Source organism: Ailuropoda melanoleuca, chromosome 2 (assembly GCF_002007445.2).
Source record: "Ailuropoda melanoleuca isolate Jingjing chromosome 2, ASM200744v2, whole genome shotgun sequence".
Lineage (NCBI taxonomy): Eukaryota > Metazoa > Chordata > Mammalia > Carnivora > Ursidae > Ailuropoda > Ailuropoda melanoleuca.
The window spans coordinates 183,941,385-183,956,143 of NC_048219.1; positions in this window are offsets into that span (position 1 = coordinate 183,941,385).

The following is a 14,759-nucleotide window of genomic DNA, read 5'->3' on the forward strand; positions in this document are numbered from 1 at the left end:
CAACAGGCCTTTCGCTTGAATCAGGCCATGTCTCTGACTCATGGGGCTCCAGTGCCCAAGCCAGAGCCCTGAGCCGCCACTGCCTCCCAGCCTAATATCTTCAACCTCCTCAGGAAATTTTTCTCCCAGGTGGATTTCAGAGGGAGGGATGCAAGGGGCAAGAAAAGAGATCTGGGAGAAGAATATTTAGACCGGGGTCCCTAGTTAAGCCTGGACGCACGTGACAGTGAGGGCTTGGGAGCCCAAGGCGGCAGAGCTGTGAGTAAACCCAAGACCCACAATCCACAGGGATTAAAAACTTGCCCGGAGCGAGAGACTGAGCAGCCAACTCACGTAGTAAACGCAACAGGTGGGGGGAGGTGGAAGAGGCTGAGTCTCCCAGACCTGAGTGGGTGCGGCCGGGCGGGGGACCGGAGAAAGATAGTAGGAAGCTGGCGGCACGCACCCTTCCTCCGGGCGGCCCCTGCGGGCTCTCTGTGCACAGAGGAGAGGAGGGGACACCCCTGGGTTGCATTCTTTCCTGATCCCACCAGCCTTTTATAGGGGGAGGAGGAGGAGAGAGCAGAGAAGGATGAGGAGGAGAGAGGATAGGAAAGGGAAGGGGAGGGGAGGGGAGGAGAGGAGAGGAGAGGAGAGGAGAGGAGAGGAGAAGAGAAGAGGAAGAGAAGAGAAGAGAAGAGAAGAGAAGAGAAGAGAAGAGAAGAGAAGAGGAGAGATAAATCACCACAAGCCAAACAGGACTCCTCAGCCCTTTCAGTTTCTACACATCATTAATTCCATTTCGTTCCTTTGTAGACCTTAAACTTTCTCTGCATCTCCCTTTCCCCAGCAAAGCAGCTATTTCGTGTTTTAAATTACATTTTTCTTTCTGGATATGGATCTTTAAACTATTCTTGGGTTTTAGGGTGAGGAGTGGAAGAATAATTTTGATTTAGAACCTTGGAGACAAGAAGAACCTGGAGAGGAAAGCCTGAAAAGATGAAAATTGGCCATCCAGAATGCCAAAAGCGACCGAGAAGAGCCTGCCAGACCGGGTAGTTCAGGGGGAGGGAGCCCCGCCAAGACAGAAGTGCAGACCTGGCACTAACCGGCTGCCCAGAGCCCTGTCATAGAAAGCTGTCCCGCGTCCCCTCGGTGGCCCTGCGTGCTGGTCCCTCTCGCGGTCTTGCTTCTTTCCTCCGGAAAACTCCAGAGAGGTATCCCAGTCCCGAGACCCCCAACGCCCAGCCCGCGCCAACAGTTAAGACAAGTAGCCCCAAGAGGAATGCGCTTCAGAGAGCCTTTTTCTTCTTCCCGTTTCTAAATGAAATCTAATACTATCTGACTGCAAATATATATATCACTGGCCCAGAGACTTGAAGATTAACATTTGGATATGTAGGAAATGTAATCTGCATGGCTAATTGATTCCTAGCGTATCAGTTTAAAGGATAAAGATCGATATCTACATGATGGATATTGTATTAATAGGGGCATAAATAAAGGCCTAAAAGTCGTTACTGAAACCTTTGAAGCCTCTTCCTGGCTCTTGGGCCCTCCACGCAGCCACGCGGCTTCCCCCCCTTCCCGCCCCCAGCCCCTGCTGGGTCTGGGAAGCATTTGCTTCCCCCACGCAGGGGGAGAATGTCTCCGGCTAAAACCGGAGTGTTTTAACGCGCGGGGACGCTCAAGGGAAAGGCGGCACTTTTTTCCTGGGCTGTAGCAGGTGGACAGCAACACCGGAGAGAAAGTGGTATTTTAGCAAAACTCTCCACTCCTATACTTAGAAACACAGACACAGAAGACTCATATAGGGACATACACAGTCACACACGTTCACACACACATTCAGACACAAGATCACACATACGTTCACACGCAGGGGGTAGGTTCCCAGCGTTTCCTGAGAGCATTTGGCCTTAGGGACTCGGAGCTAACGCCTCTTTCCATCCCGCACCCCGTCTCTGACAGCACCGACGGGAGCCGGGGCTGCAAGCAGGAATCGTCGATCAGATCTCCTGGAGGTCCCCTCCAGTGCTGGGGGTGGGTAAAAAGGCGCAGCGGGGGGCGTGCGGGGCGGGGAGTGCCCGCCACGGCCCCGCCTCGTCCTTTGAGGGGATGCAAGCCCACCCAGAGCTAGGGTGGTTTCAGACGGAGTTAGGGAGTGGAGGTGTAAGGCCCAGGGAGTTGGTCCCGTAGGCGGCGAGGCGAGAACAGGATGGGGGACACTTCGATCCGGAACTAGACAGCCTCAGCCGGGTGGTTGCCAGTTAGTCCTGGGTCCCAGCAGCCGCCCCCACCGCGAAGCCCGTGCGGCCGAAAGCATTTTGCAAATGCAAATAAATCACCCTTCGCGCCCTTCTCTCCATTAATTAAGAGGGACGTTTCGACAAAACTGGCGTAATCTTTATTAATTACGCAGCCCTCAGAGCGCGGTTCGCATCAATCACGCCCAAAGCAAAAGTACAAGGGGCGCTTAATCCCTTCCCAGAGCGCCTTTGGAGACCGAGCTGAGAAGCTGGCGTTTCCTTCCTCAGAGCCACCTTTCGGGTTGCAGTCGAAACCCACAGCCCGCTGCGCGCGAGCCCGACGACTCCCAGAGAGCCCCGACCCGCCCGAATGGCCCCCACGCCTGTCCCTCCCTCATCCGGGCACTCACTCGTATACACGCACGGAAGCTGACACATACCGGTGCCAACACACTCCAGGGCCCGTTTCCTCTACCCTCTCCCTTCACTTCCTAGCCAGGCCCACATAGTTCCCCATCCTCCTCCCTCGCACGCTCCGAGGAAGAGCCGGACAAAACTCGATTCTGCGGAGCCCAGATCCCCGCTGAGACACAATCCTGGGGCCATCAGTTTACTCCCGGGTTGAGGCTACAGGGGTGGGGGACAGAAAACCCAGTCCAATGACCCTGAGGACGGTGGATGCCCCGAGGGTACAGTGGGGAAGATCTTAGAAGCCCTTCAGGCTGCTCACACTACTCCTGGGTACCGAGGGTGCCAGGGAGGCTTGCCTTGCGCAGGTGGTGTGAGGTGGGGTATCAAAGCTCCAGGTCTAGGCAGAGAAACCCCGGAAAGCTCGAGGCCTCCAGATCACGTGTGGGAAAGCTGGCTGGAGATGGGAGTCAACAAATTCAGGTTCCTTTCCTGCAGCCCCGCTGATCTCTGAGGGCAAGGACCCTATGCTCTGGAAAGTGCCCTAGGAATGGGTGTCTTGTGCAACCACCGCTCCCACGTGGCCCTGGGTTGGTCTGGGCCAGAGCCCTTCTCACCCCCATCCCTCCAATGCTAACTTTCGGGTCCTGTCCTCTCTGTATCTTGAATCTGGAACATCGGGACTGAGATTCTTCCAGTGGAGCCTCTTAAAGAGACTCTGCTGGATTAAAAAAATAAAAAGTGGGTATTTGGGGACAGTGATTTCCAAGGCCGTAGCAGATGAGTCAGGAGCTGCGCAAGCCTCTTCATGGGTTTTCTGAGCCCTGTGTGCAAGGATCGGACCTGGAGGGACATTGGGTCCATTCCTAGTTGCCTTTTTTTGGTTTTGCCACCCAAATATAACTGTTGTGTCAAGCCTGGTGTTGGAGGTCAGGCCCTCAGTCGATTGGGCCCTAAAGCACTGGCCTGTCCACCCTTGCATCCTTGGGCACCCTTGGCCCAAGGAAGTTTCCCCTGGAAATGGAAAGTCGGATTAGCTCTGGGACCCAAAGGTCTGTGGAGAAGCCCAATCTGTTTCACTGTGTTGGGTTGTTCTGGCCCAGCCAAGAGATGTGGGAGCTGGTGGCCAGCTAGCACCCCTCTCCCTCCAGCTTTTGCAGTGCCTCGAGCATTGCCCCGTTCCCCACTGCGTCCTTCGTGCCCACACTGGGCACACTCTGGTGTCCCACAGTATCTCATTCAATCTTCCATTAAGCCCTCATAAAATTCTCATTAAATGCTGAGGCTTACTGGTCACCTCCGGGGCCTGAGACACCTGCAAAGCTGGCCCTTGAAGCCTTTCCCTGGGAAAGTTTTGATTATTTTATTCTAGCCCTTATCTCCAACCGATTGGTCAGTTATCTTCTGCTGTTTCCTTGAAGCAGATCATAGGACTGGCACCCAAGGACTTTCATTCATTTCACACCTACTTATTAAGCTTCTACTATGTGCTGTTCCGAGAGCTGAGGCTATACTAGTAAAGGAAACAGATCAAAATCCTCCTCCTGGCAGAGCTGACAGTCCAGAAAATAACTTAAGAATATTAATGCCACAAGTCAGGAGATTGGTTTACAAGGATGAAGCTCAGCTCTGGAGAAGCTGAAGGATTTGGGGGAGGAGAAGAGGGAAGGAGTGAGCATGGACTGTCCCTGGGAGTGTGGGGGCAGGGGCGGTGCTATTTCAGCCAGAGAAGTCTGGGCAGCTCCTCTAAGGTAACTTACTGAAGAGAAGGGAGGGTAGGAAGGAGCTGTCGGTGGAGAAGGCCAAAGGGATGGAGTGTGGGAGACATACACATTGACTACAGTAGTGAGAGCCACTGTCCACTGGACATTCTGAAGTGCTGGCAAACTGAGGCGGGCCCTGGCCAGCCAAACCTGCAGATATGTTCTTCCAGGAAAGAAGCAGTTTGGGGGTCTTCTTGGGGCTCAACATCCCTCTGGATGTTCCCCCATTGTCTTCTTTCTGAAGACACTTCCTTCAAGCCACCAAAGGCGTGACAGGGGGACAGAATCTTCGCAGGAACAGGTGGAGGCTTTCTAGAGACCTATCCTCTCTCTGCCTCTGGGAGTAAGGCAGATGTGCACTGTTGGAGGTCAGGGGATTGGGACTTCCTTTTTTTTTTTTTTAAGATTTTATTTATTTATTTGACAGAGAGCGAGACAGCCAGTGAGAGAGGGAACACAAGCAGGGGGAGTGGGAGAGGAAGAAGCAGGCTCATAGCAGAGGAGCCTGATGTGGGGCTCGATCCCATAACGCTGGGATCATGCCCTGAGCCGAGCCCTGAGCCGAGCCCTGAGCGGAGCCCTGAGCTGAGCCCTGAGCCGCAGGCAGACTTAACCGCTGTGCCACCCAGGCACCCCAGGGGATTGGGACTTCCTGATCCTAGAGAACCAGTCATCATTTTCCAGCTGGTAGCTCTTGTGCAATAAATGGAAAAGAAAGCAGGGACATTCAGGAGAGTGTGTCTTCACAAGACTCCACAAATTACTAGTATAACGGCTTCGAAAACACTTTCCCTGAAGAGATTTGGAACCAGGGGACCCAACAGTTAAAGTGGAGGCAATAGCCAACAGCCCTGCAGGGGGGGCTTGAAAAGAGGCCATAGCTCTGTCAGAACAGTGTACAGATATACTGCCCAGCCAAAGGGAGCATTTCTTGTCACAAAAACTACTGATAAAATGAAACTGGATGAGACATTGGAGCTCCCTAGCAGAGGAGAAAACAGAAATTGTGTAGCTGTGGCCGAGGTAAGCAGGCTCATGGGAAAGGGAATCCCAATGGCATTTCCAGACCTGAGTTCTCTATTTCCAAAGCTGGCTGAGAAGGTTCTCAGAAAGCCGAGGATGCCCTGTCACAATGGGGTCATAAGAGTCACCCTTGGAATAGAAATGATACTTTCAGGTCCCTCAGAACAAGGTCACATTTCCCTGGGGTGAGGGCAGGGGTTGCACTCTACTTGTCTGATTGGTGAGGAAGCCCCATTTCAGAAGAGCAATCAGCGTGGATTCGTTGGGGTGGATGACCCAGGAAGGCAGGAGCCAGACCCTGGGGCACTCAGGAACAGAGTGGCAGGTCACCCTGGGAGGGAGAAATGAAAGAAGCTTTTGGAGCTCAAAAAGAAAGAAGTGCCACCAGAATGAAAGGTTTGGGGCAGGAAAAAAAGAAAAGAAAAAGAAAACGAAAACTCCTGGCAAGAGAGAATATTGCTTTAGAACTGGCAAGGGGAGAGGAGGGATGGGAGGATAAGGACGGAGGGAGAGGGAGAGAGGGAGAAAGAGAAAATATGACGAAATACAGAAGAAACAGTATGACTAAGATATTTCTGAAAACATGAATCCTAACTGATGTCAGTCAAGGTGGATTCATACTAGACAATGAATGACTGTTTCTGATTTGAAGGACACGTTTATATTGGAAATAGTCTGAATTCCCATTTCACCGTTCCAGAATATGTGGGCATGGAGGACATACTTGTATATTGGGGAATAGCAGGATATAGGGGATTGAGAGGAAGAAAAGGACATTAGGATGGAAAACACAATAGTTGTAACCCTACTATGTGCCAGATATGTCACTTATACCCTTACTTAATATTGACTTAAGAATAATTCTGTGTGGTTTGCTCTCAAGGCTTTCAAATTCATTTATGTTAAATACAAATGAAATAGAGGTTGGGTTCTCCCAGCTTATACATTGAAGATGTGCAAAGTGATGGAAGAAAGGATGGATATAAATAAAACCCACCCTCCAGACAAACCCTTTCAAAGTCTTAGTTATGGAAGTGCCAGTGTGGGGCAATCAGAGAAAGGGATCCCACCACCCTCTGCCTACCATCACAGGTTGCTGTACCATGTCTCGGCCTCTCTCCCGGGATTTGGACCACACTTTCCAGGACACTCTGAGGACGTGTCCAGTGTCCTGGGGTTGGCAGCAGGAGAGCTCAGAAGGCTTGGTGTACCTTGAGCCTGCTGCTTGGAATCCCAATCTTGAATAAGCTATTTTGGGAGAATTGCAAATATATTTGGGAAAACATAAGTCCATTATGTAGTGACAACAGTCCTCAGTGACACTGACACATTATCATCACAGAAATATGTAATAGTAATATTATATAATCACACTAGATTACTATTTTATGGTTATTATATTACTACAATGTGATATATGATTATACATTATATAATGTTATATATGTATTATATGATAGTAATAGCATATATTTATTGAGCATTTTGAAGGTGCTGGCATAGTTCAAAGCACTTTACAATTTTACAAGTTACCCACTTCTCCAAACAGCCAGACTATATCTAGTTAAAATGAAGGAAAGGGGGCAAAAAGAGGTTAATTAATTTGCCCATAGCACACGGTTAGGAAGCAGCAGGGCTAAGATTTATTTTTTAAACATTTTTTAAAAGATTTTATTTATTTATCTGAGAGATAGAGAGCAACAGAGAGAGAGGGAGATCATGAGGGGGGTGGGTAGAGGGAGAAGCTGACTCCCCACTCAGTGGTAAGCCCCAGGCGGGGGCTGGGATCTGGGATGGAGACCTGAGTCAAAGGCAGCCGCTTAACCTACTGAGCCACCCATGTGCCCCCAGAGCTAAGATTTAAACCCAGGGCGTTATATTGTCAGTCCTGTTCAGTTACAAAGCCCTAGGTTTCTGAGTTGCTTGCCTTGCTCAATGGCTAGAGAATGTGACTGTTGATTTCCCAGTGGTGAGCTCGAACTCCAGTTTGGGAGTAGAGTTTACTTTTTAAAAAATAACATTAAAAAAATAAATTAAAAAAAAAGAAAGCCCTAGATTTCCACCACTCTGATTAGACCCCAAAGGGATGAGATCTGGGAGCTGCCCAAATACTTCATCTCTCCATTGTTTGCTTTGTTCTGGTTGTAAATAAATTTCAACTAAGGTTACCTTTAATGTTTCTGGGAGGCACTGGTCTATCTTATCTCTGTTGAAAATAATTTGGAAATTTACTCCACCTCAGTCCCTGCTCTAAAACACGCTCAACGATATAATCCCACTTCTAAATTCTTGCTTATTCTAAACAACCCCCCCCTTTTTTTTTACTTCCAGGGAGAGATTATTAGCCTATATTCCTTGTGGAAAAGAACCTGAGATGGGTTGGCATCATCCATCCGCCTCTAATTCTGGCGGGACAAGTGGTGGGCCGGCTGAAGATTCGCAGAAAGAATCCAAGTTTTCTGACTCCCTGACGATTGGCTCTGTCTCTGAAACGTGTCATCGTTTGGGGCTTCTTGAGGTCTCTAGCTCAGTGGCCAAACTGGCCTTCTGCTGGACAGGTGGTCCTGGAAAATCTGGGGTTGGAAGCTGGCGAGGCGCCTGCGGCGGAACTCCAAGGAATTGACAAGGGAAAGCCAGGGACTCTTAAGGTACTTCCAACCCCCCTTCCCCGCCCTTCTCGTCCACTTAGCGCTGGCCCGCCGCCCAGACTAGGGCAGGGTTTGTCTGGACACCTTTTGTGGCTTTGAAGGGGTGGGGGGAATGGGGCGGGTTTTCCAGAGCCCTGAAAGCACAGAAAGAAGGAAAGGCTGAAATAATGCGACTCCGCGTCCCCCGCAGGCTGCCACAGCCACCGCACTCGGAGTCTCTTTTCTTCTTTACCTCTGTATTTGGAGCTTCTCAGCTATTTTTAAGAACAGTTGCGAGCTCAGAGCTTTGAGGCAGGCGCAGGCAGGGTCTCGTGGGCACCCAGGGACTGTAAATATACCATCGGATCATAAATCACAGACCCTTCCGGCCCTGAAATGTCACAAAATCCAGGGCGTTAGGGCTGAAGACAAGGTTCCAGACAAACACAAAACAAAACAAGCTGAGCGGAAACGTTGGGTGCCGGGGTGGGGTTGACAAGATGCCTGCAAGCTGGTCCCCATTCCACCCGCGCAACCCAAGTGGGCTATGTGAGAGCGTCCTTGCGCCTTCGATTTCCACCCGGGCCGGTGCCCGCTCTTCTGGGTCACAGGTGCGCGGGTTGCGGGGCGGAGGACTGGGGCAAGGGAACGCGAAGGAGACAGGCTCGAGTCCTTGGCCCAGCTGTGAGGGGATCAGCCTGCCAGCCCAGCCAAGTCAGGTTCTCTCCAGCCCAGGAGGCTACGGGAGATAAGGGACCTAGGCCAGCCCCAGGAGGAGGGATTCCACCTGCCGCCCCGGGAGCTGTGCTCGGGGAAACTGTTTGGTGGCGGGCCCCGGGAGGTCCTCGCGAAATAAGGCGGGACAGCCATCAGCGCTCGCGCAAACCCGTTTTTCCCCTGAGGGTCGTTTGGCTCAACAGGGGGCCACTGCGGGCTCCCGCGTCCAAAGGGAGAGAAATCGAGGTAATTCCCCGCCTCCCTCCCACAGCGGGCAAACTGGGCCTCAGAGCAAATCCATTTACACCTGGATCCAAGAGCGTGGAATTAATTTGCACGCTGCACTGCTGCTCAGAAGGGTCCTTTAAAAGCACTTAATAGCTCTCCTAGCGAATGTTTTAAAACATGACTCCGCTAAATCTGCTGGCACTTCCATCCTTTTGGCGACCAGCGGATTCCCTTTCAGCTGTCACTGGCGATGACACCCACAGCTGTCACTGGCAAAGTTTTGATAATTTAACCTCGAGACTTTCCTGGTTATCCATATAATCCACCCCCAAATCCCCCACATTGTCACTGAATGTCGATGACTCAGGGGAGTTGGAAAACACTCACCTATTTTGCGGGGAAGGGGGAGGCCACAGAAGAGTCCTGCAGGGCCGGGAGGCGCAGCCGTCACCCCGCCCTCGTTGGGAAAGATCACAGCACTCCAAATGGGGATGCAAATATTTACTTAACATTCCAGGGAACACATAGTCAACAGGAGTGCGTGCGGAGGTGGGGGAGGGGAGAGTCAGCAGCCAAAGCAAGGATTACATAGTTATCCAAACTAGTTATCTAAATTATGACTACTTGCAAAATCCAAGCGTTGCTCCACGATCTCCCAGTTTCTAAGAAACCTGGTGGGGTTTAGTTCATTAAAGTAAGATTAGGGAGAAGGTCGAGTTTCAATAAAAACCTTGTGAAATACAATGGCTTTCAAATCTTGCTGCACAGTATAATCACCTGGGGTGCCTTTTAAAAATACTGATGCGCCTCCCCTCCTGGCCAATTAAATATATGTCTCTGGGGGCCAGTCTGGTGCTTGGGCTTTTTTTTTCTTTTTCAAGTTCCAGGTAATTCTAACCTGCAGTCAGCATAGAGAAGTTCTGCTAAGTTTCCCATCAGGTGGTAAGTTTGCTGTGTGTGAATTTAATAAGAAATGGGCTCTATGCACAAATCATTTGCCTTGAAGAGATTGGTCCCAAATATTCTTCCCAAGCAGTAACTGTCTACTTCTCACTTGGAGTTAATCCTTCACCCAAACTACAAGTTAGGTACAGCTGTCCTCTACCACTCAAGTTTGACTATAAAATATTTTTAAATGCACACACAGTAGACATATAAATGTATTATTTTTCTACGATGCAGATAACGCTGTCATTGTGGTAAGAGATAGCTGAGCTGCACAGGAATTGCTGTGGGTTTTGAAATAATAACTGTCAAAATAATAGTGTTCTGTTCTTGCAGTGATTAAACACTGTCTCTCCTCTATATTTTGAAATGTGTGTTTTTTTTTTTTTAATATTAGGAGCTAGGAGAAGCTTTTTCCATATCCTTTCTATCCTCTTTCTTCTCACTTCAACATTCCCCCACTCCACCCCATGGAGACATGGTATTTCTAAACCAAAGATAATCCAATTTTACATGCAAAGACATTTTTTTCCAAAGGAAGTGTGCAATTCTTCCTGAGCTCCTAGGAATATTCTTAGAAATTGGATATTGAACAGTTTTACATCCCCTAATGTATATTATAATCAGGAATGGTGGTAAATTTATCACAGAAAAAAACTTAAACGTTTTAGTTTTCCATTAAACTGAAGTCCTAAACTTCATTGATGGAGAAACATGCTAATGGTATACATACCCAAGCTTTTCTTAAAGGGACACTCAAGAGATCTAGCAAAAGATAGATAAAATTTCTCACAATTTCTTCACTCATAGGACTTCAAATTAAGATCTGGCTGCAGTCATTTCTAACATTTATTTCAGAAATTGTTCCTGGAGTAAATATTAGATATTCCCCAAACTTACACTGTAACACATACAATAAAAACACATCGTTTCAAAGGGAAAAATGTAAATGCATACTTAGCAGGGATGCAGTTCATTGCCTAAGACATGAATTTAATCAACTGTGTATCAGAGCAGAAATTTAAAACATAAATATTAGCTAATGGGAAATAAATGATTAAAGAGGATGAGCTGGATCACAGAATAATGGGGATTACTCAGCTATTAAGATTATAAATTTAGCAAGTCTATGAAGAATAAGTTATTTAAAATGGCAAAGATTGAAGAATTAAAACAGAAAGTAACAAATGAGAAATTTAAATTCAATGTCATGGGAAATTTCACTGCAATATAAACGTGTCCCACCAGTGCAGGTGCTGCTGGCTTTGGAGGGGATGGTGCAGTCATGCAGGTAAAGAAAGGAAGCCAGAAGGAGTCATAACTCGAAATCTCACAATGCAGAAAATGATTAGAAATCAAGGCCAAATGTCCTCCAGTCTCTCCAGTGCCTTCTGTCACTGGATATAATGCACTGAAGATTTTCACTGTGGTGAACTGATTTTTCTCAAAAATCAAAGCGGTTTTCTGGTATATTTTTTCACCTTCCAAAAATCCTTATGAAATCGAGAAAACCAACTGTTTACCTAAGCCCCCCAGGGTCTTGGGAGTTTTTAAGTGGTAGTATGAGTTAGGGGAGCCAAGTTGCTTAACATTCTAGTCTAGGGGTTCCCATTCAGCCAACTCAACAGACTAGTTATCTGCCACTTACCATATGCTTAGGGCTGACTAAAGTTTTGTGGGTGAAGTCTGTGACCAGACTAGGTTTCTGCTCTTATTTTTGCATTCTGGTTGCAGGAGATTGAGATAAGGCATGTAACAATGAAATAAGACCCCTGCAGACAGTAATAAGCGCTAAGAAGAAAATAAAACTGGTAGATAGTCACCGAGGATAGAGTGGTCGGGGCAGACCTCTCTGGGGAGGTGATATTACACTCTTGGAAATCTGAAGGAAAACAAGACCATAGATCCACACAGGACTTCAGTTTCCAAAGCATTTTTACTTACAAGCCCTCTTTTGTGTACAAGTCCTGAAAGCAATCCCATAAAGTAAAGCAGGGCTGATACTTGGTGTTCCCATCTCGTAGCAGAGGAGTCCAAGAAAGGAGAGCCCATGTTGATTCACATCTCCTGGGTGCCATTACTAGTCTTTAGACCGCACATCAATGTTCTTTCTAGATATGGACACCGTTTGCCAAATTGTATTGCATTCAGAGGCTGAGTATTTAATCTATCACCTGCAAGATGAGTTTCTTTCACTTGACATTTAGACTCTATAGAATCACAATGATAAGTCTAACCTGCAGATCCAGGACCTAAGCAGAACCTGGGCCATGGAAACCCTGAGTTCTTGTGTAGGTGTGCAAACCAGACTGGCTTTTTACAACGACTTTATTGGTAGTTAACACTTATGAGCTGGAGATGTGTCCAGAATTGAGTCAAGCTCTTCCAAGAAGATGAGAATTTCCATGAGAAGGGAGGAAGCACTCCACTGTCACCACAAGCCCTCTCTACAACTCTCCCACCACTTCAACAATTACTTTTTAAACTCCTGTTTTGTCTAAGGTGCGGGTGTACCAGGACTTCCCACATGACGTAGGAATGACTAAAGAACATCTGCAAAATGGGGGACACTCGAAAACCACTGGAAATCGATCAAGTGTTTTCCATTAGTCTATCCTGTCACTTAATTCCCAATAAGGAAGTCAGAAATCAGCAGTAATACAAAGTCAGCCAAGAAAGAAAAAAAAAAAAAAAAGAAAACTCACCCTGTTTAGGTACTGAACTACTAATTGTATCTATTTTGTTTTAAAGTACTCTAACTCAAATTTCTCATCACAAGAAATTTACACGTGCAACCTATGAAAGAAACAAAATGTGGCTTGTATTGTGACTGAGGTGATTCAGATCTCTTTCTCATTTATGAGGAATAATTCGGTTTAGGTCATCGGTGTACCTTCCTCTGTGGAACACAAATAAACTCTCTTAGAAGCAGGCTGGTCCCCAAGTAACTTTAGACAGACTTCCAGGTTGCCAGTTCGAGGGACTGAAATAACAAACGTGTGTGCACACTGTACACATCGTTACATACATAAAGCCAAGTTCTGTCACTAGCACACACGCACACATACCTGTGTAGATACACTTGTGCAACTAAACAGTTGTGAATACAAACAATCTCAGCACTGGAAGTAAACAAAAAATAAAAGATAAAAATGAATAGAGAAGTGACACAAGTTACTTGTTGGAGGTAAAAACAAATCAAGACTGTCTCTGAAATGTGACTCTTAGTATTAGGAACATAAACGGTTAGGAACCTGAAAGCATTCAGCAGAAACTGAGAATTAAATCTGACAGCAGAGTTTAGTTTTAGTGGATGTTATATTAATGGGTGGGTAAGCTGCTTCTCCCTCCAAAATACAACAGATCTCCTGTGGCCTTCAGGAGTCCTGTTCAACCCTAGAAATAATTCCCATAAAATGCTCACCCTAGCAATGGACATTCCTCCCATGTGTGAGCTATTCTCTCAGCCCCATTCAAAATGTGAGATTAGGATTTGGATGGGGATGTGTATTTTAAGAAAAGTGCCATACAAATAACTCAGAGCATGAAAATAAGTTTTTCTATAAACGCTTCTTGTTTTTATTAAGACAGTGCAGACATAAACCACACCATATTGCAATTCCTAAATTGCAGCCATACCACTTATCAATGACCAATAAATTACTTCACTCTATGATAGATACAAATGCTCCATTCAAGTTCAGTTAATAGAATAGTGTCAGGATATCATGCAGACAGCTTGCATACATACATGAGGAATAATAGCATACCCTCAATAGCTTCTGTGACTTTTAAACATGAAAGCTTTGTCTTATTCCAAATTTTAAAAGATGGAATAAAGAATGTTTTCATATAAAATACATTTGGACCAGTGGGGGTTTTTCCTTTAAAAAGGCATCTGACCCACCTGCAACATACACTCGCAACTCATCATTTTAGTTACAAAATCAGGTAGATACGTGTTCTTTTTCATCTAATGTGACCGATGCGAACATTTCAGTGATTTCCAACAATATCAAACAATTAAATTCAAAATAATATTTTCCTGATAAATGTGTTATATATTTGTAATCAAAGGAAGAAAGACTGGTCAGTTAAGACTTCTCAGTTTCATCTTTGGGAGCTATTTTCTATTTTATCAGATAATTGAAAGTCAATAGTTGTTTCACAGTATAAAATCTTGAATCAATTACCAGCACGCCTTTATTTTCTGCTCCTAAATTTGAAATGTACTTGAACTGGAGGTATGGGAGAAATAGTACTGCTTATCAAACACTTTTCTGGAAATTTCAATGCACAAAATTTCCAGATTTATACATCCTAACATAAATTTTTTTTTTTAAATGAAATTAAGAAAAAGGGCGGAGGAAGCCTACAGCTTATATTCTGCGTGAATAGCTTTCAATATCTTCCAGGTGGGGGCAACAGTAAGTCAGTTTTGAGAGGAGAAGAGAGAACGGGCTCTTTAAGCTCCCTGAGTCCAGTTACAGAAGATGAAATGACTTCCTGGTAGTAACACCGTGAATAAAACCACCATAACTTTCCAGGAGAGGGGACTTCTGCACTCCGCGGGGCTGCGAGTATCAGGATCCACTGCCTAGCGCGCGCCGCCACCTCGCCACTCCGCGGAGTCGGACGCAGCCGGGTCGCGCACGCGCGCTGCGCACCTGCTCGCGGCTGGCACCCGCCGCCGCCCCCGCACTCTCCCGCACGGTGCCCCCGGGCGGTGGACGTTGCCCTCAGCGCCCCGGCTCCTTCGCCTTCCAGGACCTCCAGGAAGCAGGGAAAGCCTTCTCTCACGTTGACATCTCATTCACCCT